Raw genomic sequence first — 27,744 nt, 5'->3', positions numbered from 1 at the left:
CAGGGGCTTATAAAGTTGGAAGAGACAACTGCTTCTCAACTCTAAGCAGGAACACTTTGAGTGACAGAAGCCTATTATATCTCAGCCTAAAGTCGAGGATTAAGGCAAGGGTAGCGTGCACACCTGTGGTTAAATCCTGGCTGGATTAAGCAGGCACCTGGTAAAGCCTTCAAGTAACAAAACGGCTCAAGGAAAAGAGACTGAAGGTTCTGGATGGGGCTGAAGTATTCATGATTAAGTCAAGAAAAGGAGAACTGGATTAGCAAAGAAATGCATCAAATCATCAAAGTCTGTCTAGAAAAGATCCCATGGCCTCCGGCTAACTGGAATCCAATGGGTTAGAAGACAATTTGTTTTATTAAAAAAATTTTATAGTGGAAAATTGAAACACATACCAAAGTAGACAGAATAGAATAAAGAATTCCCATCCCCCCCTACCAGCTTCAACAATTAGAAACTCACGGCCAGCCCTGGTCTCCAGACCCCCATCCTTTCCCCACATTCCATCATCAGTATACATCTATCAAAGACAACGGCTTTTTACAAAATAATCACAATATCTTTATCACGCCTAAATAGCAATAGTTTTCAATATCATCCAGTAACCAGTACCCTTATATTTGTAAGTCTCCTTCAAGCAAATAGAAGCCACAAACCATATGTAGGAATACGACACGTTATGAAGTACGCTGAGCCCAGAGTCCACTTGGAGTTCCAGAGCCCACTGCCCTGGGGTTGTCCCCATACCAGCCCTGCCCTCTGGAAACCAGAGCATGGGTCCGAGGAGCTGGGACAGGGATGTGGACCCCAGACAGGGACCCACAGCAGGTGGCCTCCCCTCCCCAACTCAGGCTTCTGTCTCAGGATTCCCAGGGCTCCCAGGCATCTCCCCAAACTGTCACGAGCTGAAGGGCAGAAGGGAGTACAGTCTGGGGAATCTGGAGATCTGGGGCGGTGGCCTGGAAACAAGGCTGCCGGCTTTCCCTGCAGAGACCAAGACTGTCTCCTCCATCCCACACGCTGGGATCTCCTTCCCTCCAATCCTGGGGTGGGGTTGATGGGTTCCATTGATGGGTTCCACTAGGCTACCCATCTCTTTCTTTTTTTTTTTTAGATTTTATTTTTTTTCCTTTTTCTCCCAAAGCCCCCCAGTACATAGTTGTATATTCTTCGTTGTGGGTCCTTCTAGTTGTGACATGTGGGACGCTGCCTCAGCGTGGTTTGATGAGCAGTGCCATGTCTGCGCCCAGGATTCGAACCAACGAAACACTGGGCTGCCTGCAGCGGAGCGTGCGAACTTAACCACTCGGCCACGGGGCCAGCCCCCCATCTCTTTCTGAATATTAGAGAGTAGACCCATTTGCTTCTAAGAGTCTCTTGCTTTTTTCTAGGTAGACAAAGATACCATTTGCCAGTAAAAACAATTTTTTCTCTTTTCTCTCAATTCTTTTACCCCTTCATTCCTTTTATTTCCTTATAGAACTGGCCAAGACCTCCGATACTACACAAACTATGACGGTTGTGAACATCCTTGTCCTTTTCCTGCTATTAAAGGGAAGGTATCCAAAGTTTTTCCATTAGGAAAAACGTTAATGCTGGCTTTCGGTAGCAAACAAAAAGTCAGTTAAAGAAGTTAGGTTTTAGTGCCAATTTTCTAAGAGGTTTTTGTTTTTGTTTGTCTTTTATAATCATAAATAGGTACTGAACTTTATCAATACTCTCCTGTATCAATTGATATTATCGCTTTTCCCTAAAGTCTATCAATGAAATGAATTATGTTGATAGTTTCCGACATTGCATCATCCTTGCGTTTCTGATCCTAATGTGTTATTTTCTAAAACACCTTTGAATTTCACCAGGTAATATTCTGTTTAACACATTTGCATCTATATTCCTTAGTTGCATGAGCCAACACTTTTCTGTCCTATATTGTGCTTTTCTGGGTTTGGAATCAATTATACACTAGCCACACAAAATGAGCTTGGTAGATTTTCTCTTTTCCAATTTTTTTTTTTTTTGGAACAAATGGCATGAGTTAGTAAAAACATTTTATTTTATTTCATTTTTTTGTGAGGAAGATTGGCTTTGAGCCAACATCTGTGCTAATCTTCCTCTATTTGATGTGGGAAGCCTCCACAGCGTGGCTTGACCAGTGGTGCCAGGTCTGTGCCCCGGATCCAAACCTGCAAACCCGGGCTGCCGAAGTGGAGCATGCGAACTTCATCACTACGCCACTGGGCCGGCCCCAGTAAAAATTTTTTGAAAGTTTGGTAGGATTTACCTCTAAAGTTATCTGGGCCTGGAGTTTTTGCAGTGGGAAATACTTTAACCTCCATTTTAATTATTAGTCTACCGAAAGTCTCTATTTCCTGTTTTCCAATTTTATATATCTGTAGGAATATGTCCATCGTACCTGGATATTCAAATGCCTTAAATTTTTAGAAATTTTGTTTATGTCTGTAGTCATTTCTCTTTTTACTGTCATTATTTTAATCTTTATTTATGTCTTCTCTCTTGTTTTTTACCATTCTTGCCAAAGGTCTGTTTACTCACTAATCTTTCCCAGAAAACCTGCTTTTGGTTTTGTTATTTGCTATTGGTTTTTATCCTTTGTTTCACTGGTTTCTTCTCTTATTTGGTCATTTCTTTATTTTGTGTTTCTTTAGTTTGCTCCACTTTTGCCAACTTCTTGAGTTTAATTCTTAACTCTTGTACTTTTAACCCGTCTTATTTCCTGTTAAATGTGTTTAAAACAGTACATTTTCTTCAAAAGACCGCTTAAGCTGTACCCCACAAAATTTATGTGATATTTCAATTATCCTTTGGTTCTCAGTATTTTTTTAATTTGCTTTATAATTTCCATTTTAACGCAAGGGTTACTTGCTAACATGCAATCTAGTTTCTAATAACGTGGGATGTATTCAGCAGGACATGGGCCAGGCTGATGCTACAAAGAGACTCAAGGAGACAGTGGCTTAAATAAGATAGAAGCTTACTTCTCTGTCATGAAAAAAGTCCATGAGGGGGTGTGCAGGCTGGTGGGGGCTGCTCCAGGGCTTGTAAGAGATGCAGCTGCCTTTCCTTACCTGCTCTGCAGTAACGGCACCCTGTACCAGTGTCACAGCCACTGTGGGAAGGGAGAGGCGACACTGCACAACTCTGTGGCCCAAACCTTGTCCCACGGTCACAACCTGCTGCAGTGGCTGCAGTGGGGCAGCCATGTGTCCATCTAAACTCAGGTGAGGAGGTCCTGTTAATAAAGAAAGAAAGGATCAATGGTGCAGTCATTGTTTCGTGGGATTTTTAACATTGCTTTTTGGTGAGAGGACCATTTGTGTGCTATTGACCATTCGAGACGTTCCAAGACTTCTCTGTGGTCTGATAAATGGGCAGAAATGTCTCCTATAGATTCAAAACGCACGCGTGGTCTGTTTGCGGGCTTTGAGTGTCTAATGAGTCTGTCGGCATCTACCAAACCCAATATACCGATGGTACTGCTGGATCTTCGGTGCATCTCGGCACTTTTGGTGTCTCTGAGCCACGGAGGTGCGTGATGCAGCTGTTGGCCAACCTGCCTTCACAGAGGGGGCGGCTGTGGTGCTCCGTGTTCCGAAGCTCCTTTTGTCAGTGTGGACAACATCCTGCCTTTTTTCATGATGCTTGACTGTACTTCTGAGACAGAACAGGGACGGGACTCTGCCCTTCACTCTTAGCCACCACCAGATCCAGCAGCTCCCAGCTCAGCTATCTTTGAAAGACAAGTAACCTTCCAACCACGAAACTTGTCCCAAGCAAGCGACCCGACTCGCGCATGCGCACACAGCCTCGCGACGACCACTGCACGACGTTCCCGGGGCGGCGGTAGTGAGCAACACCGCCCTGTGGGACCTACCAGGTGGGCGCAGGCACCGCAACCGCGACCGGGCAGGCGAAGCCGGTTCCACCAGGAAGAGGGAAGCAGAATGCAACTCCGGAGGAGGAGCATCCTGATGCCGGTCTGCTCCCTGACCCCATAAAAGACTGGACGCTCCCTTCAGGGAGTGAGCCCGCGAGCCCCTCCTCCTGTGCCGTCTCCCTGTGCTCAGCCTGAGCCCCGGTAAAACCTTGTCTGGGACTTTATTGGGCCTCTCGTCAATTTCTGTGGCACACAGAGCCCAAGAGCCGGTAGGTATCATAGGGTTGGGATCGTATTCTTGGTCACCACGAAAGGACCCCACGGCGACGTTTTCCCATAAGGGGACTCTGGGGGGCCGACGGGACTGCCCGACACGAGTCCTTCAGGGCTGACGAGTGGCACCTGAACCTTTACTGCAGCGTCCCGCTGTTGGTGAGTCTTTCTCCAGCCTCTGGGGGTCCCTCCTTACCCCCCCCCCAATGTTTTTTTCCCTTCCTTTTTTCTTTCTCTCTCTCTCCTCCTTTTCTCTTTCTCCAGCTATTGTTGGTACAAGCCACCTGAATAGACATCCTTGAGTGACGGATTGAAATGTGGACTCCCCGGGCCTGATCAACCGAGCGGGTCGGGGCCAGTTGCACCTCCCCATTGACCCCTTGTAGACTTGGAGGCCTCCCAGGTGCTTGTCCCCGTCCACTGACCTCAGGACTCTGGCTGACCAGTGTCTTGTCAGTATACTCCCCAGAGTTTTTCCACCCTGACAAGAGATTCTCACCTATTGAGGTATACGGGGTAACTTTTCGAATTCAAAGCTAATTGAGCTTGAACTAAAAAGCCTGACTTACGGCCCATCAAATGTGCATCGTGCATGTGCTTAACCATTAAAGAATGCGCTCTTAAGATAAGAATGTATGCTTCCCCTCCTACGCCCTATTGGGAACGCCCTGTTGGTAACACCCTGTTGCTAACACCCGGGATTAGTCCCTTTCCTGACATCACGATCATGTTGACCTGCTAATTTGTAACTGAATACCTCTTGGAAATTTTGATGAAAATGTAGCCTGGGTGTGTTTAATGTATGTTCTTTGTTCTAAAAAGATATAAGGCTGTACTGAACCCACGCTTCTCCGGAACGCCTTCTAAGGCCTTCCCGGGTTATAATCCTCACTCTGGCTCATAATAAACTCACTCCCATTTTGATTTATAGGCTAGTTATGGATTATTTGTGTCAACAGCCCTATGTTCCCACGCTTGAGAAGTATTTTCTAATCTCCTCTCTCACCTTCCCGACCACTCCTAGACAAGAAGGATCCCCTTGCTGCCTGTGTGAAATGGTTAAATAATACATGGACTCCGCCCTCTACAGCCTTGAAACCATCATCTTCTCGCTCTTTATTTGTCTTGTAAAACAGCTTGTCTCTTGTTCCTCAGTCGAGAGGGAATTCAGTCTTGATGGAAGTAGGATCTGGGCTTGGTGTAAGGTAGAGAAAATCAAAAGGACTATTGAGATCCAGTCCTTGTGGCCCTTGAGTCTGCCTACTCCTTTTGAGCTTTCAAATTGAGAAACAAAGACATCTTTAAAGAGTCAAGGGCTCCACCTTTCAACCTAGAGGTTCCAGGAGCTGTAAATGCTTACAAAGACCTGCAGGATCTTACCAAGCTTGTTCCGTGTCTTGAGAGCTGGCTTTGTGACCTCTTTGGTCATCAGGGGCCCAGTCCATCGGGGGCCTTTGTTGTCTCAACCTTCGTTGCTTGTTGGTGTGCTGCCACCTGTGCAGCGGAAGCCTTTGCTTTCTTGGACTGTTTTTGGGAGTGACCTTTCTGGATCTTGTGAGGGCTGCTTCTTTTGGGGACGCCCCTTGTGTCCATAGTTATGATGAAGATTATTTTGGGCTGGTTACTTTTGAAAGCTGCAGACAGGAAGGAAACTCTGAAGGGTGGAATTTGCTTGCCCTTTGATGAGAGACATTTGTATTTGTGAAGGAAGTCTCCATCTGTGTGTGTGGGGGGGGGTGTCTCCCTCTCTGCACCAGGAGGAAGGGGGGATGACCTTATCTCTAGAAACTCTTAATGGGAAAGGCAAGGACTTAAGTCTGCATAATAATCTTACTCTTATTTACTGTGCTTGTCTGGTAACCTCGTGTAACTGATTCCCCCCACCAACATCCTCCTTTGTCTTCAGCTGAAGATGATATTTAAGGTGGTGGCTTCAGCCATTTACTTAATCTGATCTAATTCTTATCTAAAGTTATAGGACCACCCAATAACCAGATCCCACCTGCACTGATACCATTTTAACAACTTTTTTTTTTTACATATTCTTTCCTTTGTCTTGTAAAGAAATAACTCACATACCTATGCCTTATAAATTTAGCTCTAACCCTCAACACACTGCAGCTCTTTACTGCCCATGGGTCCTGTCCCCATGCTATTCCACACTATTCTCTGAATAAAAGAGCACTACTGCCAGACCTTGAGAGTCTAAGAAATCTTTCTTTTGACTCCTTGACTCACCGAGCCTGCATCAGTTAAGCCATAAATGCTCATTGGATTGAGTTGCTATTAAGATCCTACTTGTCAAAGGTCAGAGGGTGGATTCTTAAATTGGAAAAACTTCTAAATTGAAAAAATATAGCTGAAAGGGTGGGTCAATCTCTTTCTAGTTCTTTGGGAAACTAGAAACAACCATTTTTGTCTTGCAAGTCCCTGCAGGGCTAGAGATATGGCTCTAGAAGGTGGTTCAAAGTTCACTTGTCCTTTTCCAGTCCCAAAGCCTCCCTGTTCCTCTCAAAATGCTCATAGATATTGGGATGTTGAAAACTGATAAGGCAAATATGCCCCAGAAACTCCATCTTGGAGAAAACTTCAGTAGTTTCCCTGTGCCTTTGTGATGCAGTTGGACAGGTCGATCAACCTATAATGTTATTTGAGCTACAACCCAATTTCTGAGAAATCAAGAGCAACTGTCCTTAAAAAAATCCTTGCAAGAGTGGATATGCAGCTCTAGAAGCAGTTCAAGTTCCGCCCATTTCCCTCATCTCAAAGAGCTTGCAAACCCTGCAGGACTATCTAGCCCATCACTAACTCCTAGGACTGGAGGTGGAGGGGTGGGAAAGGAAAGCAGCTATAAGAGCACCCTCACCCAAAATCTAGCATCTTGAGTGTCTTCTCCACAAATATTAGCAAAAAGAACCAAAACAAAATTTGGATTCATCACTAGGGAGCCTGGTATTACTGTACCTGATTCATGGCAGTAATTTTAAAACAATAGCTGTGGAGTGTATGTGTGTCTATATGTATTTTGTGTATGTGTGATATCTTACCTCCGGAAGGTATAATTTCTTAAGAGCTCTATTCAATTGATTTAAAATAAGTGCTTGTATAAATTATTTTTAAGTGTAAGGAAAACTAACCCAAATGTCTTTCAAGTTAACATGATGAATTAATCTTTGGTAACTGAAAGCTTGTTTAAGTTTGTTGGTTTGATTGAAATGGACATGTCCTGAGAATTATCAGCATTGGATATGATGCAGACACACAGCCTGGGTTTACCAGTCAAATAAGCTCATGTTATCCCTGTTACAAATTTGTCAGCAAAATAATAGCTTGGAATGATAACTGATTTTTTCTGATGTCTCAAAGTCTTTATAGTCAATCTAAAGAATTATTGGAAATAGGTAAGCTAAATAAATGTAAACAAAGGTAAAAGTTCTTGGGGAAATTTTTAACAATGTTTATGTGTTAGGATATATGTACTTAAAACAACTTAAGATGATGGCTAACTACTTTAGTGTCAAATAAAGTTCTTCTGAGTAATCTAAATATGATTGTTACAAACAAACAGTCTAAATATAAGTGAGATAAGAGTTTATAGATAAACTTTTAGCAATAATTATAGTTTATGACATGGGTACTTAAAATAGCTTCCAAAATCTCTTTGGTAACTTGAAACATTGAGGTTTTGCTAAGTTAAATTGAATGATAAAAATTCATTGAGTATCTAGATCATTTCCAAATAAGATAAAATATTAGATGTTAATTATTAAATCTGGTTTATCTACTTTTGGCTTATTACAGAAAAACTAAAATATGTTTGGGTCTACTAGTAAACATGTCTTGTATTTTATTCAAAATTGTATTATGAAGTAGCATGTTTCTAGAAATTATGAAAAATGTTTAGAATGCTAATACAAAAAACAGTTCATAATTGCTTACTTTTTAGTTTTCACTAAAGCCTGTAAGGGTTTAATTAAAACTTGTAATTAGTATATGTAGTGAAAGCTACTAAAGATTAATAAGGAAAACATCTTTGTATTAAAGGAAAGTAAGATGTATGTTATCAGTAAAGAAAGTGTAAAGAATGGAAATATTTTTGTCTGTTTTGTTAAGAAAGATAAATTTGTCCTAAAGTACTAGACAGGAAAAAGGAAGGCATGGGACAAATTCTGCATGTAAAAAGAAAGTTATAGAAGGTTTGTGGAAGAGATACCCCCCTCCAAAAGAATTTTATGCATGGTCAAGTTGGCTTAGATTGAAGTAAATCTAATTAAGTGAGTTTTAGTGTCAAAACTAAGCTGGTACAAAATTAGAATTTGGTTTTCTCTCTCTTAAAAGGATAATTTTCTTGAACTTATAGTCTGCTCTTGATAAAGAGCATATGAAAGGTTCTTTTCTTTGTGTGGCCTACCAGAAGGGTAGGGGTTTTATGTTTTATCAAAATCAATTTCCTGTGTTATTTTATCAGGCCTTTAGTCACAGGTGCTAAGATTTTTCTTGCAGCTGTGTAATTTTCAGCATTGACTTGAAAATCTTTAATTGTCATCATGGTTAGATGGATAACCAAACATTATTTCATGTAGACCTGTGATATTATGTGGGTAAATGTTATTGATATAAGTGTTTTAAAACATTATATAGCATTTCTAAAATTCTCATCTGTCCTGGTTGTCAGCCATGATTCTAGTTATTATCTTGAAGTGTTGTATGTCACTGAAATAGCCAAGTTTCAGTGTCAGTTGCCCTTTTGAGTCTTTTTTCATTTGCAGATAGTTGCTGTTTTACTCTGATGTTTTTGCAAATATGTTTCATCTTCAGAGAGATGCAGGGAAAGGACCCTGATACTTACTCTAGAATAAAGGTTTCTGATAAACTTTTAGATCATAAAACTGAACTGGGTAAGAAATTACAGAACTCTAATGGAGAAGCTGATAACTTCATGAAACTGCTAACAGAAGATTAAGATCAAGAATCGATCACACAGGACTGTATGAACTGATGAGGATGATTATAATTTTTATGACTTTTCATTTGAGATATTGCTGATTTTTTGATGTTCTGTTTTTTCCAGAAAGGAAACTTTTTTCTCTTTTTCTTAAGCTAACTTTGACTTATAGCAACGTGGTAAATTATACCTTTGCAAGCAGAATTATCTTTTTTCTCCCTACATGATCCCTCCAGAATTTGGAAATTCTTAGTGAGAGAGTATTGTTTTCATGGCAATTCAGTTATTTGCATAAGTTCATAAGAATCCGTTCTCCTTGTAACGGGACAAAATTGGAATCATTGGTTATATCACCAAAGCTTTGACTGGAATGTCGTATTTGAGAGAAACATGCAGACTTAGATATGAAAAGACAGCTTTTGAGGAACAAAGATGGGACATCATGGAATAAAACCACTTGGAAATACTGGCTCGGTACCTTGTTTACAGGGTTCTTAGCAATCTTACTAGGTGTGTAAAGAAGGTCATTTCTCTGACAGGTGCAAGGAACCTCAGGATATTTGGGGGACCTCAAAAAGAGAGGAATTCATCCAAATCTGTAGTTATTGCAGGTGGAGTCTGAAGACAAGTCCTTGGCTTGGCTTTCCTGGCCTCAAGAGGACTTTAAAGTCCAATCTGAGATTCCTTATGAAAAGTTCCAGCAAAGCAGATTTAAAAGAGCCTATATGATCAATTGCTATTTATGTAAATAATTGGCCAATTTTATTGAAACTAGACTAATTTTGCCAACTAATTAGTCCTAATTTGGCTATGTTTGGTAAAAATGAGGGTGATTTTAGAGAGAAAAATTACATTTCAATAGAAACTATAGTATACATTTGTGGATATTAGATTCTAGTTCTGATAATTGTCTCTGAGGTTTTGTTTTATATCTGTTAATTGGGCTGCATCCTAAATTCTTCTAGTCTCCTGAAATATCTGGCTACAAATCTCCAAACTAACATTTTCAATTTTTTCCATCATTTTCTCTTGCATTCATTGAGAACTGAACCTGCTCTTTTCCCTGAAGCCCCGAAAACAGAAGCTGGACAACTTGATATAAACTTAAGAGAGATTCTTATCTGTTTCTGTGTAAGCCACTCAGAAAGATCCCTGAACACCTGATGACATCATTAGAGACATTTCAAACAGCAAAAGATGCTTTGACTGTGACATCTAGAAATCCTTTGACTGGCTGCTCCCTGGGCTCAGAAACTAGTCTATAATTTGCTCCAACCATTAACCTTGTTTTCCTTTCTCTTTCTCCAGAAATGCTCCCTGTTAAATACCTCGTTTAACTCCTCAGCACCATGCCAGGCCTGTGCTCCCCTGCATATATGTTCCTTTGTGGCCCCTGGCAAAATATATTGTCCCATGAAGGCAACCCCCAGCTCCACCTTCTTGTTTCCAATTCAGGTCTTGGCCTGTCATTGTCAATTTAAGGGGCAATGCACCATAGGCCGACTGGGTCCTCAGGGAGCAGGTATGACTGTCCACAACATTACCTCCAGGCCAAGATCCAAGAGGGTGGTTGGGTTAATCCTGGCAGAAATTGGAGCTGCTATAGGCTTGGGGGCTCCCTGGGGTGGCTTTGCACACCATGAGGCAACTCTAAGAAATCTCACACAGGCCCTTAAAAAATTGGCTGCCATCACAGGACAAGCTCTACAAAACCTCCAGGCTTCTCTAGACTCCTTGACAAATGTAATGGATAATAGACTGGCTTTAGATTATCTTCTCGCTGAACAAAGGGGCATTTGCACAGTAATTAACAAAACCTGCTGTACTTACGTTAATAACTCAAGGAAGGTCGAGACCAACATATGGGAGAACTATGAACAAGCATCCCAGTTACATCAGTATGACCAGGGGGCAGACCCTACCCGACTTTGGTCACTGGTCAAGGGTGCCCTCCCTGGCCTCGCGTGGTTCCTTCCTTTCTTAGGGCCCTTAATGGCTAACCTGCTCCTGTTGCTTTCCAGTCCATTCTCTTTACTCCATTGATAAAGTCAGGCTCCAGCAGTTTTCATGTCAAACTGATAGTGGCACGGGGATTCCAGCCTTTCCGGTTACAGGAACAGCAGAGTCCCTATAGGTCCTTAGAACAGTCAGCAAGAGATTTTTACTCCTCTGGGATCTAGGGTCAGCGCCACTGCTCAGCTGGAAGTAGCTGCTGACTACGAGACCACTGGTTCCCATTCCCTTAAGAATGAGGAGGGTATAATCTCTCAGAGGGGACTGAGACAGAACAGGGACGGGACTCTGCCCCTCACTCTCAGCCACCAGATCCAGCAGCTCCCAGCTCAACTCTCTCTGAAGTCAAGATAAGCAACCTTCCAACCACCAAACTTCCCCCAAGCTGTCCACCCGACTCGGACATGCGCGCAAAGCCTCGCAATGACCTCTACACGGCCTTCCTGGGGTGGCGGTAGTGAGCAACCCCGCCCTGTTCAACCTACTGGGTGGGCACAGGGACGACAACCCTGATGGGGCAGGCGAAGCCGGCTCCACCAGGAAGAGGGAAGCAGAACGCCTCCGGAGGAGGAGCATCCTGATGCCAGTCTGCTCCCTGACCCCATAAAAGACTCAGGACACTCCCTTCAGGGAACCAGCCCGAGAGCCCCTCCTCCTGTGCCGTCTCCCCGTGCTCAGCGTGACCCCCAGTGAAACCTTGTCTGGGACTTTGTTGGGCCTCTCGTCAGTTTCTGGGACACACAGAGCCTAAGAGCCTAGGGTCCTATCACTCTATTCGATCAGAGATCAGGATCACTTTCTGTCGGTTCATATGGCTTTTTGTTTTAAGATTGTCCCTTGCGGACAACACATTGTTAGCTCTTGTTTGTTCTTTTTTCAAATCCCATCTAAGAATCTTTTAACTGGCGAGTTGAACTCATTCACATCATGTGTTGACTGTTACATTTGGATTGATTTCTGCCGTCTTATTCCATACATTCTATTTGCTGCAATTTGTTTTTTTTCCCTTTTCTGCTTCTCATTGCATAAATCAAATTTTCTCTTGCTGATTTTAAAAGAAATGTGTTGTATTTTCGTTCTTATCTTGGCTGCTCTCAAGATTCACACCCTCCCTCACTTCCTCCTCCTCCTTTTTCCTCCTCAGTCCGTGCGTCTCCTCCGAGGGCGGCCCTGGGCTCCCCCCGCGTTTATCCTCGGGAGCAGTGGAGGGAGGCTTGTTTCTTCTGGCCCGACTTGCTCCAGTCCTTTCCTTCAGGCCTGTGCTTGTGACCCTGCTCCCCGGTCCCTGGCAGCGTCTCTCCATTTGTTTCTTTCCTCATTTTCTCCTTCCTCTCACCTCCAGAGTGCTCTCCCACTGGAGGACTCGGAGATCTGAGAACCTCATTACTGTTACGACCACATTTGGATGGTATTGAATGGCTGGCTATGAAAAGCAAAGGTCCAAAGTTCTCTCCCGTCAGTGCTTTTGAACAACACGCCATTGTCTTGCGTCCTGTGTAGCTGCTGAGAAATCCGACACCTTGACTGTGTCCCCTTTTAGGAGATTCTCTCTTTCTCTCCAAATGTTTTTAGACGCCTCCTCTTGTCTTTGATGCTGTTCAATCTGCCCCCGTGTCAGGGCCGGGTTTTCCTTATGTCTCTCCTGTAATCCTCCCTGAGCCCTTTCTGTCCGAGATCTTTCCTTTCTCTTTGATCCTAGGAGACATGGATCCGTGGAGATCCATGGCGTCTCCACTCTCTCGGGTTTGTTTGCTCACACCTGGCTGTGGGCATGCCCTCCTCCAGCTGCACAGCACTCAGGTTTCCTTCATATTCTCTGTCTCCTTTTCCTGCCCAGCTGCCAGCAGCGAGGCCTTGGTCTGATCGCCAGGCTCACGGTGCGTCCCTGGCTCCTCGTGTCCTGCCTCTCCCTGCCTCGTGGATTCCAGCCGTTGTGGCTTTCTTACAGAATAGTTGCCTTTGGTTCTTTTCCTCAAATGAGCTCTTGCTCTTGCCTCATGTTCCTGGTAACTTGCTTTGTTTTTTCCCAAGGTTATTTCCTTTGATGTCTTGGTACCTCTGTCTTGGTAGTTCTGTAGTGGCTTCAGTGTGGCTCAGCCGTCCTTTGTGGGCAGTGGTTCTGCTCCTTGGGTAGCAGGTTATCTGGCTGGCACCCTTGAGTCCTCCCGCTGCCTGGCCATGTGCAGAGGAAGCACTGTGGCCTGACAATGCCTGTCCTGGTAGGTTTAAGTTGGGAGGAGGGGGTGTACCCCAGGGAATGGTGTGTCACCCCTGTCACTCCTGCCCAGTTGCACGCTCAGAGAGAAGCACATCTGGGGAGGCGGTCCCCAGATTTGGAGGGCGAGGGATGGCCAAGGAGGGGCTGAGGGCTACCGGTCAGTCTGCACCTGTTGTCGCATCTGCTCACCTAGGTGGGTGTGTGTGGGGTCGGGACTTTACTCAAAGCCGCCAGGACAGGGCAGCGGAGAGGCCAGGCCAGCAGCAGGGAGGGCTAGCCCGGGTAGCCTGTCGCCCACTGTCCTCTCTCTGGCCCCTTCCTGCCCGGGCTGCAGCACCACACATGCACACACACACAAACACACACAGCTTCTGGGCGTTTTCATGAGGTGGTTTCTGGAATCCATGTTCCTTTCTTGCTTTAGGAGTTTCTCCAGGGTTGATTTTGAGGGAGGAGGGATCAGCAGTCCCCTTTGGATGGGAAGTTTGCTGACATGTGAGCAGCCCCTGCTCTGTGGAGTGCATGTGTTGTGGGGGGAGGCGGGTAGTTTAGGTTGGGCTGGCTGGAAGGGCCCAGAGCCTGTTCTCTTGGGGCTTTGCAGGGTGGAGAGGGGGTGCAAAGATGGTGGGACTTAGGACGGGTTTGTCATGCCCAGCCCACCCCCCTTACCACTGCCCTGCCTACCCTGCTCTCTGACTGATTGGCGATGACAGGACCCCAACTGCCAGAGATAAGGGGGTCTCAGAGACCACAGCGCCCTACAGGGTCCCCGTGGTTGGTTCATCAGCCATAAGGCCCCAGAACCAAAATAGATGGGCGGATCGCGGTCTCACTTGATTTGCATAAGAACCAATGACTGGCAGCAGCACCCCGGCCAGGCCCCTGACCCCAGGCCCTGCCCACTCGTAGATCTGGGCCCCTGGAGTTAGTTAAGGGGTGCTGGGTCTCCCTGACGAAGGACGCCCCAAGGATGTCTGTTCTCTAAGTCCTCTGCCCACTCACTCTAAGGGCCCGGGACAAAGTGATGCTGACGTGGGACTCAGCGCTTCATGTGGTCACTGGGCAGGGGAGGCTAACGGGACCAGGCGGTGCTTCAGTCCCCTGGGGCTGCTGGAACAAGGGACACCAAACAGGGAGGCTTAAACAACAGAAACCTTCACTCACGGTTCTGGAGGCAGAAGTCCGAGGTCAGGGTGTGGGCAGGGCTGGTTCCTTCCGGAGGCTCTGAGGGCGACGGTTCCAGGCCTCCCTCCTGGTTCTGGTGGCACCAGCCATCCTTGGCGTCCCTTGGCTCGTGGCCGCATCACTCCAGTCTCTGCCTCTGTGGTCACACAGCTTTCGCCCCGTGTGTCTCTGTCTTCTTACAAGGACACCTGTCCTATTGGATTAGGGGCCCCACTCCAGTGTGACCTCATCTCAGCTAATTACATCTGCAGCAACCCTATTTCCAAACACGGTCGGATTCGGAGGTTAGGACTCATACAGATCTTTCTGGGGACACAGTTCGACCCGTTGTCACCAACAGGTGACAAAAGGAGTTTTGCCCTGATCCTTCATACAATGGGTCCATTGGGACCATGGACCAGATGGGGTTATGGCTTCAGTCCCAGAGTGGGTATAATGACGTCAGTGACACTGCCACTGACCTGAGCTGTGTGGGGCCGGCAGGTTCCTGTGACAACCCCCTTTAGTCCTTCAGCGCAGCAAGTACACAAGACGCAATGGCCGTGGAGTGACTAGAGCCCGTCAGAGCCCGATCACATGCGCACCAGGAACGCTCCCTGTCCACGCTGCCACACAGCCCCAGGCCAGAGGACGCTTCCCTCCCCTCCCATACACAGAAGATGCCGGGAGCCGTTGCCTTTAATCTGCCTGGGACACCAGGATGCCTCCCGCTCCCCGCTCAGGATTAGCTCCTGGATGCCTTGGGGAGACACGGGCATGTGGGAGTGGAGCAGAGTCCCACAGATGACCACGGAAGAGTCGTCCCGGGCTCTTCCGTGTGCTCCCTCGGCACCCACGCTCCCGGCCGCCTCAGTGAACTTGGGCTCGGCCCTAAGGAAGAGCACGTTTATGTGTCCTTTTGGGCTTTCTTAATGCAAATACAAATATGTATTTCCTCCTCATAGTGGGCGGAATGATGGCCCCCAAAATGATATGTCTGCATCCTAACCCCTGGTACCTGTGATGTGGCTTAACTGGGGAAAAGGGTCTTTGCCGGTGAAAGTAAATTAAGGATCTAGAGACGAGACCAGAGGCAGAGACTAGAGAGATGCAGCTGCAAGCCAAAGGATGTCTGGAGCCGTGGAAGCTGGAAGAGGCAGGAAGGATCCTCCCCTGGGGCCTCCACAGGCAGCACGGCCCTGCCCACGCCCCGAGTCAGACTCGTGGCCTCTAGGACTGTGAGAGAATAGATTTCTGTCATTTTAGGCACCAAGTTTGTGGTAGTTTTTTACAGCAGCCACAGGAAACTAAATACTCCATTTCCTACATAAAAAGTAGCATAACGTAAGGCAGTTCTGCTCCACTCCCCCGCCCCCGACCCCCCGCTTGCTTTTAGGTCCTACAGCCCAGAGAGTGCTCCACAGCGTGCAGGGAGCATTGCCCTTCCTCTTTGACAACTGCCTGGTATTTGGTGGTGTGGATGAACTCTGGCTTCTTAACCGGCCCTTGATGATCTCATCTCCTGCCCTTGCCAGTCAGGGGCAGTGAATAACGTGGCATAAAATCTTTGCTTAAGAGCATAGGTGTGTCTGCGGGGAAATCTCCAGATCTGACTAGGATCACAGCTGAATGCACTTGTGGTTTTGGTTGATACTGCTAAGTTGCCCTTCATGGGCATATCACACCTTGAGAGAGCCACAGCTGGAGGGAGTTCTCTTTTTGCCCCTTGGCCTTTTCCTTCTTCTTGTGTAGATGTGACAGCTGGAGCCCCAGCAGCCTCCTTCTGACCATGAGGATTAAAGCTGAGTCTAAGAATGGCAGAATGTGCCAGCCTCAAATGGCCCCTGTGGACTCATCTTAGGAGAGAGGATGAACCCCCACTATATGGAAAGCACTGTTACTAGCAGCCAAATCTAGGAGGCATGAACTTGGTGAGTTTCTTTGGAAGCTGTCATCACTCTCTGAGAGCCTCTCAGGCTGACCCTTGAGCAGGCTCTGCAGCTGGTCCAGGTTCAGGGGAAGCTACTCTGTCTCAGGACATAGTCACTTTGACAGTGTACAGTGTCCCTGGAAAGAGAGACGTCCTTGGGGCCTGTGCTGCATCCCGAAAGGAGTATCTCAGGACAGACTCTGAGCCATGCCCTCTCCTGAAAGTGACTGGTCCCCTTTGAGGACGACCCGAGGCCTTCTGGGCCCTGGCAGGGATGAACCATGTGACTAGGGAAGCCGGGGACCAGGTGCCCTGAACTGCCCATCATAAACTGGGAGTTATCGATTCACTGGCTGTAAAGTTGGGCGTGTGCAGCCGAGCTCCACTGTCCAGAGAAGACAGCACATCGGGCGAGCAGGTGGCAAACAGCAAGCCCATTGGCAGGAGCAGGTGGCCCAGGCACCTCGCTGTACGCATGCCTTCTGCCATCCCTTCCTCACCTGCACCCTTAGCCTCAGGTGCACACACCTGCCCCCTGGTGATGGAGTTGGGGGGATAGACTATGGATAACTCTGCCCGATGCCGTGGCCCCAGCTGGGAAGACAGCCCACGGTCCCACCAGGGGTGAGAGGGAAGGGAGAGAGGGGAGAGCCTCTGTGGGCGGAGAATTTGAAGCCATATGTCTGGCCTCTCACGGCCCCTGAAGAAACTCCGTGGAACAGCAGCTGGTGTGTGGAGGCAGATGGTCAGAGATGTGGCGAGAGCAGGACTGGGGAGCAGGGGCCTAGGAGGGGCACAAGGGGCATGCGCTGGAGTGGAGGCAGGGGCGTGGAGGGCCCCCGACACCAAGGAAGCTCCAAGTCCCCCAGGGCCTGCTCAGTGGGGTCAGGAACAAGGGCGCCATGGTGGTAGGGACAGAGGCCCTACATGGGCTCGACAGCAGCAACTCCCCGCCTCGAGGCTCGCTGGCTGCGGCCACTTCTGAGTGCCCCGTCTGCCCCCTGCAGGGACCACGAAAGAGCCCGATACAGCACCGTGCCCCAGAGCAAGCAGCCCGCCCTCCAACAGCATTGAGGGGGGAGCCTTGCAGAGGTGGTGCTGGGGTGTGGAGGCCCCTCACACAAGGGCCTCGGTCCCGGACGGGCAGCGTGGTGCATCACAGTAGGGTCCTTGGGAGCCCACCGTCCCTCAGCCGCACCGGGGTCACCTTAGCCCACCCCAGATGCACTCCCAGCTGCTGGAGCACACACCTCGAGTCCAGAATGTCGGGTCCATGTGCTCACACTGGCGCTCCCAGCCGGCCCACACTTGCTCAAGCACCCAAGCCCATCCTCACACGCAATCCAGACTTTTGCTCACATTCCTTTGAAAAGTCACTTGGGTGTGGACTCTGGCTCAGTTTCCCCGAGTCTGACGTGGCTCGTGGCTCTCGGCCCCCGGGGTGAGGTCTGGTGGATGGTAAGGGATGGCGTGTGGGCGCCAGGCTTTGGAAGTGCCCTCCTAAGGCAAGGGGGCACCCGTGGGTGGTAGCATCAGGCTGGCAATGCGGAGGGGTGTCGGGGAAAGGCCTCGTTAGGTCTGTCCGGTGCCACAGAAGCTGCTCCAGCCCACGGTCTCCAAATGCCTCGTGCCAGCCATTGCTCAGCCTGCTGACAGGTGAGCTTTCCCTTCCCTGCTCACTCAGCGCCCACCTTGGGGAGGGGGGCAGTCCACGGCGGGTTGGGGAGACCAGCCCGGGCGTCCTCTGGATACACATGTCCTTCCCTTCCAGCACAGGGGAAGAGGAGCGGTGCTGAGGCCCTCCAGCCACCTCTGATGGGGCGCGGGGCTCAGGGCCACCGTCTGAGTGGATGGAAGCCTCGTCAACCGCCGTGTGGCAGGGCTGCTGATGTTTTGGCCTCCACCTCTCTGTGCCTGGGTCTTATTTCCTCATTAGCTTCCAACTCAAGAGGAGGGGAGATGTGGTTCGTCATCATGGAAGCCCCAGTGCTCAGGACAACCCTAACTAGCCGACTTGCCCTGGGCCCTGGGAGGTAGGTGGTCTTCCCCCAGGAGTGAGGGGCCCCATGGCCCTGCACCCCGTGTCAGCCCTGAGGCTGCGCTGCTCAGGATGGCCAATTGTCTGCTGCTCCTCCAGAAGCCATTTGGGGCCCTGGGTATAAGCAGCAAAACTTGAGCAAAATGATCATTTGTTGGAAGGATAACGGGAGGCCCACTGAATTGTAGGGGCTGGGGAACAAACCCAGGGAGCTGGGGACCAGAGGTGGCCCCAAGAGGTGAGAGGTAGCGGTGGCGGTGGGACCCTCTGCTGCAGCCTCATGTGTCTGCTCACCCTGGACCACGCCCTCAAGATCCAGGGTCCGGGAGAGTCGCTGACCGGCCAAGCCTGAACCAGGGTCTGAGAGCGAGTCCAGGCAGGGCAGACGGGAGCTGGCGGGTTCCCTCGTCCACAGTGGGAGAGCCAGGGGAGGGGCCTGGCGCCAAGCGGGCAACGTGCAATCTATGTCCCCAGATGCGCATCTGCCCGTTAACCCAGTGGAAGCCGGTTCAGGTCATTTGCACAGGTGCATCCACGCCTGATCAGAGTTGTCGATTAATTCAGCACTAATTGTGCACCCACTGTGTGCCTGGCACCAGGATGGGTTCTGGGGAGACAGTGGTGACTCCTCTGGACGGGACTCCTGTTCTGATGGAGCTTTTGAAGCGAGGGAGGCAGACTTTAACCAAAGTGCTCTGTCCTCCCTGAGAACTGCAGGAGCACGTGGTGGCCCGTGAGTGTCCAGTGTGGGGAGGAGTGCTGGGCCCTGGGCTGGGCTCCTGGAAATAGACCCCAAGGCAAGGATCTGGGCAAAAGCAATTTATCGAGAAGTGAAACCAGAAAAGCCCATGGGGAGTGAAGAAGAGGGACGGGGAGGGGGAGAGAGGAGCCTGGAGGGGCGCTGTCCAGTGAGGTCGCTGGGGGAACTTGGGAAACAGCGGGGTCATCCCCCAAGGGTCTTGGTCAAGGGCTTGGGGGCAGGACTGCTAGACCCTTGCACTCTCCATCTTCCCTGACGGGCTGCACCAGGGACTCACGTTTACAGAGTTTCTGTGTTCACAGGCCAAGCAGCTTCCCAGAGCCTGAGGGCCAGGCTCCAATGCCAGGCGTGCAGGTGTGGCTGCGGGCACAAGTGCCCACCAGGAGTCCACCTGCACGAAGAGGTGAGGGCCGAGGGCTGTGGCGGGACACTGTCAGCGCCTGTGACAGTCCACTCCTTGCACCACTCAGGTCCACTCCCTCCCCACATTAAGTTCACCCACAGACCCCTCAGAAATGTGGCCGCCATGATTTCTAGAAAAATAAAGACTCACAAGAGGAGAGTTCGTAGGATGCGCCACGGTCCCTGCTGCCATAATGGATACCCATGTCCTCCATTCCACATTCCTGTTTTCTCAGCGCTGGCCTAGTGGCCTGCCCAGTGGTTCACCTGGACCCCTGAGGGGACTGAGCCCCCTGCTGCCACACCCGTGCCAGGCCTGGGGGTGTGGGTGGTGGCTGTCCTTCTCGTGAAAGGGTAAAGCTGGGCCTGGATCGCCAATTACGTCCAAATGGACCCTCTGAACTCCAAACACACCCCTCGGCCCCCACTGGGCAGCCGCAGCCCCACCCCTTCATGAGCTCGGGGTCAGCCACTCGTGACAGAGGGCCATGCCCTTCCTCTCCTTCTGGTCTATCGGCAGGTGGAACCCAGAATAACCAGGTGGTGTCTGGTGGCTTTAGCTTCAGTGAAACACTAACTGTGTCTGGAAGCAAACCCTCTCTGGGGCCAGGGCCTCTGGACCTCCAGAGCCTAAAGAGCAGAGGGAAGCACTCATTCCCCAGGAGGGCCCCCGCCCTTCATGCCCAGACCCACACGGCCCACCTGGATATATTGTGGTTACGGGTTCGAGATCTACACCATCTCTGAGAACAGCGCCCAGCTCCACTAGGTGGGACTACTGAGCTGCCTCAGCTGTGACGCTAAGAGCCCGCCAACCATCTGAGGCCTGGCAGCTGCTGGCTGTTGCCACATGGAGACTGACCCTGGATCTCATGTCACGTGCCATGTGGTGCCTCCGTTGCCCTAAAGCGGGCCCCTTGGTTTGAGATGATCTTATGCAGGATCCATGTGGGTAAATCTCTCCATGAGCCCAGGGAATGCATTCTCTTCTGTACCCATCAGGAAAGAGGACCACAGCGCTTTGCATTTTCTTGGGATGGATAACACCGCACACGATGTCTCGCCACAGGGCAGTTTACTCTCCTGCCTGCTGTCCCAGCACGGCCACAGGATGCCATGATCTGACAGTCCGCAGAGCATCGCATCGCTCCCCTGTTGTGAGGATGTCAGATCATGGGACCAGGTGACACTGTGGATGCTCTGTCCAGACACCTCCCAGTCCCAAGGGTGGAGACAGGTGGACAAAGGTGAGCGGGGAAGCACTCCAGACACGAGGAACAGCGTGTACCAAGGCCATTTGGAAGTGCAGGCCAGTGGGGACGGAGTTCAGAGAGCGTGGCGGGAGAGGGAAGTGGAGCGGTCTCAGGCCCGCAGAAGGCCGGCAAAGACTGCGGTCTGAACCCAGGGCCACAGGAAGCTCCCGTGGACTCAATCATGTGGAGGGGCCCGGGCATCTTTGCATCTGCTGCATTTGCTGTCAGATTTTCCCAGACCTGGATTAGGACTCGAGAATTCTCTCTAGTGTCCCCTCTGCTCTCTGAAGCCCCAGGAAGCCTCTCAGATTTTGTAACTTTAGTCACACAACCTCAGAACCTCAGACCACAGACACAGGTGTGTAAGAAGTGTGACTGCTGGTTTTGTAACCTCGGCTAACTCCTACTTGAGCCCCTGTCCCGTAGACTGGGGCTCAGCCAGCTGGCTCCCCCTCTCCCAGGGGAGTTGTCTAAAGTTTTGACTGCTCAGGCACGCTATGTACAGGGAGGGCCGGGAAGGCACCTGGCATTGGAGTCCCCTCAATCTCACTCTCTGGCGTCAGTGAGATGCACTCGCCCCTTCCCAGGGGTCGCTGCTCCTCCTCCTGCTCCCCAGGCTGTGGCCCAGGTCCAACTTTCGGCTGTTTGCCTTTCTGCGCCATCAATAGGCTCCCACCCTCTTCCTGGTGAGTGAACCCGAGTTATTCTCTTGGAGCCACTCCCTCCCCACCTTCAGGCCACAGGCGTCAGGTGGTGCTGACTCCACCCCCAGCTCCAGGGACTCCACCCCCAGCTCCAGGGAGGACAGCGGGACTTAAACTAGGCCACCCGATCAGTTCATGGATGCGCAGGTGCGTCAGTCTCCTGGGGCTACTGGAACAAAGGGCCGTGAATGGGGCAGCTCAAAGACACAGGAATTTATTGTCCCTCAGTTCCTGAGGCCAGAAGTCTGAAATCAAGGTATCGACAGGGCCAGGCTCCCTCTGAGCCATTAGGCTGACTCCTTTCTGCCTCTTCCAGCGTCTGGTGGTTTGCTGCCAATCCTTGGCATCCCTCGGCCTGTGAATGTGTCACTCCAATCTCCGCCTCTGTCATCGATCCGCCTTCTCCCCTCGCGTGTCTCTGCCTCACGCGGCGCGTTCACACGGCTCTCCTAGATGGACACCACTCACGCTGGATCAGGGCCCACCCTAATGACCTCATCTTTACTCAATTATATCATCCGCAAAACTCTATTTCCAAGTAAGGTCACGTTCACAGGTACTGGGCGAGGATTCCAACCTATCTTTCTGAGGGATGCAGTTCGACCCACACCAGCACGTGACCAAATGAGAGCCAATGTGATTTTTCTAGAACTGGTGGGAGAGAGGTACGTGGGCTTCTTTTCTCCTACTGTGATGGTGGGAGCCTAGGGCTGCCACTATGCCACATATAACCCGAGAATGCAGCCAAACGGCAGGAAATATAGCCAAGAAATGGAGAAGAAAAGAAGCCAAAGAAGCAGCGTGACTCTGTTTGATCCCCCGGACTAAGCTGTTCCTGAAGGCATACTTCCCCCGGGCTTCTCACAATGCAAGCAAACAAATTCCCTTTTTTGCCTAAACCACTTTCTGTGAAATTTTCTGTCATGAGGAATCCCAGCAATCCCAAACGGTTGAGAAATTGCCACAAGGCACGGGGTTTACTAGCCGTGGCCTGAGACAGAGCGGGCCGGAGGGAGGGCAGGGAAGCAATCCCCCGCTCGGGGAAGTTGGTGATAAACTTGGCCTGGACGAGGGGCAAGTGACTGTGCCTCCCACCCCTGCATTTGTTTCAAGTCATTCTGGGCTGGGTCACGGGCCGGGCTGGGTGGACAGTCAGAGAAAGTCGTGACTCTGGTCGCAGCCCTGGAAGGATGGGTCGAAAATAGACTGATGCTACACAGCTCCCACGAGGACTGGCATGGTATTGGCAGGGAGGCCTGAGGCCACAGAGAGATTCTGGAAGCTGTTTTTCCCCTGGGTAACCCCTAAGCCACTTGCTGAAGTGGTCTGTCTTTGAGATGCTGCTCACAGGGGGGTGTTTTGTCCCCATGATGGCAGGTCAAGGGGATGCTCCCAGCAAGGCACCGGCTCTCCCAGATGACAGGAGTCATGGCTACTTCTGTCCAGCCGGATGTGAGAGGCACTGTGGCCCCTGGCCCTGGGTTCTTCTGCCCTGGTCCCCTTCACAGGGACTGCAGTGTAACCCACACAGTCCCTCCCCACCCTGCATACTGGAGTGGACAAATGGGTCACCCAGTGGCCGAGGGGAGCACCCGGGTACGCGACTTTGGGAGTGAGATTGTGTTACTCGCTGAGATGTCATGTGGTCATCTTCCAGAGGGGCCTGAGCACGAGGTGGGGCGGCTTTTGCGTGCCATGCACTTTAAGTGTGTGTGGGGGGAGAAAGGCGTGTGGACATTGGGCAGCCAGGGGTGGACGGGAAACGTGTGCTGGCTGCCCCTCGGGCCACCCCTCTGCCTGGGCACGGTCAGTGCAGGGAGGGGCAGGTGTCCTCTGTACCAACAGGCCCACGAGACCCTTCCCTGGTCTTCCGGGAGAGAAGCGAGAGGTTTCCTTTCTTCCCGCTGGGCCTGTGGTGTTGAGCCTGGTGCGCCTGGAGCTGCCAGGACACGCAGGCTGAGACTGAGAGTGGAGCAGCAGGGGACAGGCAGTGCACGGGCCCTGGGGACACCATCCCCGCCCTGCATCAGCCAAGCCCCTCTCTCAGCTTCCCGGTAATTTCCAGTCAACAGTCTCTCTTTTTTAAGCCGGTTTGAGCTGGGTTTCTGGTGACTGACGGATGGAGCCCTTCCCTCCGTGGGGCCGCAGGGGCCTCTGCAGGACCTGCCACGTGACTGCTTCTTCTCCAGCTCTGAGATGGGGGCCCTCGTGGGGTAGGGGTGCAGGCCCTCGGGTCTCAGGTCCCCCCAGACTGTCTGGGCTTGTCTATCACAAAGACACATGCACTGGTAAGTGACCAACTCTCACTCTGCCGTGCCTTCTCCTAGGAAATCTTTGCATCTTGCAGAGAAGAGCCTTTTCTTATTTCGCAGGCACCTCCTGCCAATCAGGAAGGTGGCAAATGGATCTCTGCCACCTGCCTGCCCCACCCTCCCCCACCATGCCAGCTCTTTCCTCCAGGGCCTTGGAGGCCCCCCCCCCCCCCAGTGGGAAAAGCCTCAGGCACTGCGGCTGCTGTGCCCTTGGGCCCTGGTCTCCCAGCCTCAGCCCAGGCCTGGTGGAAGCAGGGGTCCTGTGCCCTGGGCTCCTCCCTGACTGCTCCTGGGCCATCTTAGCTTCCTCACCCAGGCCGGCTTGCCCCACTCCCAGCCTTGGCACTGCTCCCGGCTCCAGGCCACCTCGGTACATGCTACCTCGTTGAAGCTAGCTTGTCCATACCGGCTCCAGCCAGGCAGGCTGCCAGGGGCCACCCTGGCCCCACTTGGGCCCATTGCCACCATCAGACACGCCACAACATGTTCATGTGTTAGATTCACCCGGAAGAGGGCCGGGAGTCACCGCCGTGGGGCTCGGTGGGACCCATTTGGGCTGCGTCCGCAGACCTGGTTCTGAGTGCTTTCTCCCCTGAGGGCCCAGTCTGGTTCAGTCAGCGTTTACCCTCCGGTTCAACCTCTGACACAGCGTGGGCCCTCACATGTGTGTGCGCATGCGTGGGCATGGGCATGGACCCCCCCCCCAACCCCGCCCATCCTGGGCCCCTACCACCAAAGTGTGAGAGCTGGTGCAGGCAGGGCTGGACCTGTGCTTAGCCCAGGCAGAGGTGAGAGAGGGGTCCTGGGTGGGGCCACTAGGTCAGGTGGGGTCTCGGAAGGGGTACCCAGGGGGCATCGGCTTGAATGTGCAAGGAGAGGACACTGAGAAGGGAGGTCTTGGGAGGGGACATGGCCTGGGTAAAGGCCCAACAGTGGCACTGAGGATGAGCCCTGGGGGTTATCGCTCACATGGCTGTGGGCTCCAGCAAACCAACTTCGGCTGTGGGAAGGAGCAGGGGCGTGGGGCAGCCTGGGGGCAGAGCCTCTGCCTGTCTCCTCTCCCTCCTGATGGTCCACATCACTCAGCTGCTGTGATGGGGGAGCCTCAGTGTGGAAAGAGGGCCACGTGGCCGCTCAAGCTGCCCTGGAGGGCGAGGACATCTCCGGGTCCTGGGCGGGTGTTACTGTCCCTGTCCAGGGGGAGCCCAGCTGGGCCCAGGACCCTGACCAGGACTTCCCAGGCCCCCTGGCCTCCTGTTCCTCAGCCCCAGGCCCTTGGCTAGCCCAGTGGAGGTTCAAACAGAAGTCTGATCCAGCCCTGTCTTGGGCGGGGAGGTGAACACACAGAGCCGGTGTCAGGAGCCAGGGGCACTAGTCCCCCTCCCTGGGGGAGGCCAGAGGAGGAGGAGAGAGAGGCGGGGGTGCTGCCCAGCCCCAGGGCAGAGCCCAGAGGCCACATGGGGCCGCTGGTCAGGAAACTCCCTGGGCGCTGAGAGGTGGGCACCAGGGGCTGTCTGCGTGCGAGGAGGCAGACCTGTCCTGGAACACGCCCCTACCAGCCCCCTGAGGCTCCCCTCGGGGCCCACACCCCACAATGGGGTGGGGGCTGAGAACAGAGCAGGAAGGGCAGGGTGGGCCATGCTGGAGCAAGGGAGGGGCGAGGGAGAGGCACCCGCCACCCACCCACCCACAGCGTCTGCACGCCTGCCCCAGCCTGCCTGCCTGCCCACTCCACCCAATATTTTCCGATGGAAATTCTGAGGGCAAGGGCAGCAGCAAGGCTGTGAACAAGATGATCGTGGCTGCCCCAGCGTCATGGTGGGCAGGGCAGGGGGACCCCAGGGCACTCTGCTCTCAGGAGCTGGGGGCCCTGTCCATGCCCCCCCAAAGACTGGGATCCCCTTCCCTTACAGGCCAGACCTTGGGGCATACCCGGTCCAGGAAGGGCGGGCTCCTGGGAGGGTCTGGGGCCCAGCATGGCAGTGGACGCGGGAAGGTCCTAGGCTTGTCTACTGGACACAGCGTCCACTCCTTGGTGGAAGCCAATGTTGGACAGAGGAATCAACAGATGAATGAATGAATGAATGAATGAACGGGCCCACGCAGCTGCCCACCTGACCCCTGAGCAAACGGCAGGTTAGAAACCGCAGATTCCCTCTGTGGGGAGTCACGCCTTGTCCAGCAGGCCTGGGAAAAGAGGCTTCCAGGCTGGAGCAGGGGGTGGTTCCTTCCAGGCCAGGCGGGGGAGGGTATGGCCAAGGCGTATGGTTGCTGGAAGCAAGAACCAGCCAGTCTGGGCTGTTGGGAAGCCTTGAGTGGGGGTGCCCAGGGCTGAGGCGGCTGAAGGAGGAGGGAGAGGCCAGTGAGGACCACGTGGAGGTGGGATGGGATGCAGCCCAGGGGTCTCAGGGTCTGACTGAGGAGGGGTCTTCTTGGCTGTGGAGGAGGAAGTGATAGAATCCAGGGGTGGTTCTGCAGCCCCTCGTTCACCGATCTAGCCGGAGGGGCTCCCTAAGGTGCATGTACTACCCCTCATTTCCTACGCCCACCAGGTCACCCTCAGGGCAGGCGTGGCACCCCTTGCCCCTCCCCAGCCCTACAGCAGTTTGAGGGAGCCTGATGGGGCGTGGGTGGGGAGTGAGAGCCCCCTGCCCCTCTACTGTGTAGGGAACCGAGGGGGAGGGATGAGAAGCTCCAGCCTCCGGGTTGAGGCTGGGGGACCATTTCCTGGAAACAGGTGGCTGGCGGGAGACAAGGTTGATAGGAGAGTGCGGGGGTGGACCGGCTAGACCGGATGGACCGTCGCTGGAGCTGCTGAGCCCTGCAAAGCGGGAGGCCGGGCAGTGCAGGTGGGCAAAGGTGGCAGCAGCTCCAGGGGCTCCCAGCCGTTCCGGCCATGCAGTTCCCAAGGGTGGGGACAGCAAGCCCGAGCCTGCTAGGGCCAGGGCCACCAGAGGTGACCCTCATATGCTAAGTCCACAGAGTTGATCCCAGTGCTGGCCTTGTGTGCAGGGTGGTGAGTGCTGGACGGGCCATGTGGCTCCTCTGACCCCACCGTGAGTTCCCCAGCCCTCCCCCGCAGGCTGCACTGTGCCCCGTCCACCATGGGAAACCCGGCTTCACAGCTGGGCTGCCTGGGGGAGGGGACGAGCTGTGCGGGGTCTCGCCTGAGAGCCCGAGGGGGCCCCTCCCCACCAGGAGCTCCCCAGGGCCCACACCCACCAGGGATCTCCTGGGCCTGGCGGGCCCCCCATGCCACGGAGGTGACTGAGGTGATGGAGACAGTAGTGACAGAGGCGGTGTAGGTGGGGCTTGGCTGGCCAGGAGGGCAGCCAGCCCTGGTGAGGCAGGGCAGCCCCGGGGTGGGGAGGAGGTCAGGGCTCAGCCCAGCATGACTGAAGCACGTCCCTGTTGCAGGTGCCCCCAGGGCCCCTGGACACGCTTCACAGCTGGCTGGATGGAATGCAGGAGCTGCAGGTCTCGAGGGGACCCCTGGCCCCTGACGCCATGGTGGCCGCCACCCAGCTGCAGGAGCAGGATGTACAGGGTGTCAGGGGCACCTTGGATCCCTGAGTCTTCCTCTGAGCCTCAGGCCGAGCCACTGGCACACAGTATGGCCTGCAGACCCTCTCCCAGCTAGCGGGCAGTGGAAAGACTATAGGCTGGGGGCCGAGAGCACTCCCGGAAGGGGCAGTGGTGGGAGGGCTGGGCAGGGGCGGCCACACTGGCCATCCAGCCCCATGTGGCTCTGGCACCTGCTGGAGGAGCAGGCACTGCAGGTGGAGCTGAGGCTGCAGGAGGCCTGAAGCCTAGCAGAGCCACAGGCCCGTGAGGACC

At 52.2% G+C, this 27,744-nt stretch overlaps 1 long non-coding RNA gene across 5 annotated transcripts; it reads left to right on the top strand.

The window, feature by feature from the left end:
- Window positions 1-3,532: 3,532 nt before the first annotated feature.
- On the top strand, window positions 3,533-22,497 carry LOC111775057 (uncharacterized). Of its 5 annotated transcripts, none has more exons than XR_011421685.1 (5): window positions 3,536-4,327; window positions 16,261-18,094; window positions 18,210-18,471; window positions 19,539-19,639; window positions 20,641-22,497. It is a non-coding gene; the product is annotated as an uncharacterized lncRNA (long non-coding RNA). The 5 variants fall into 5 exon arrangements; XR_011421687.1 differs by having other exon boundaries at window positions 3,640-4,327; window positions 16,261-16,439; XR_011421688.1 differs by having other exon boundaries at window positions 3,533-4,164; window positions 16,261-18,471.
- The last annotated feature ends 5,247 nt before the right edge of the window (window positions 22,498-27,744 follow it).

This window comes from Equus caballus, chromosome 9 (genome assembly GCF_041296265.1).
Source record: "Equus caballus isolate H_3958 breed thoroughbred chromosome 9, TB-T2T, whole genome shotgun sequence".
Lineage (NCBI taxonomy): Eukaryota > Metazoa > Chordata > Mammalia > Perissodactyla > Equidae > Equus > Equus caballus.
Note: the sequence above shows the minus strand (reverse complement) of the source record. Positions and strands in the feature narration are given on the sequence as shown.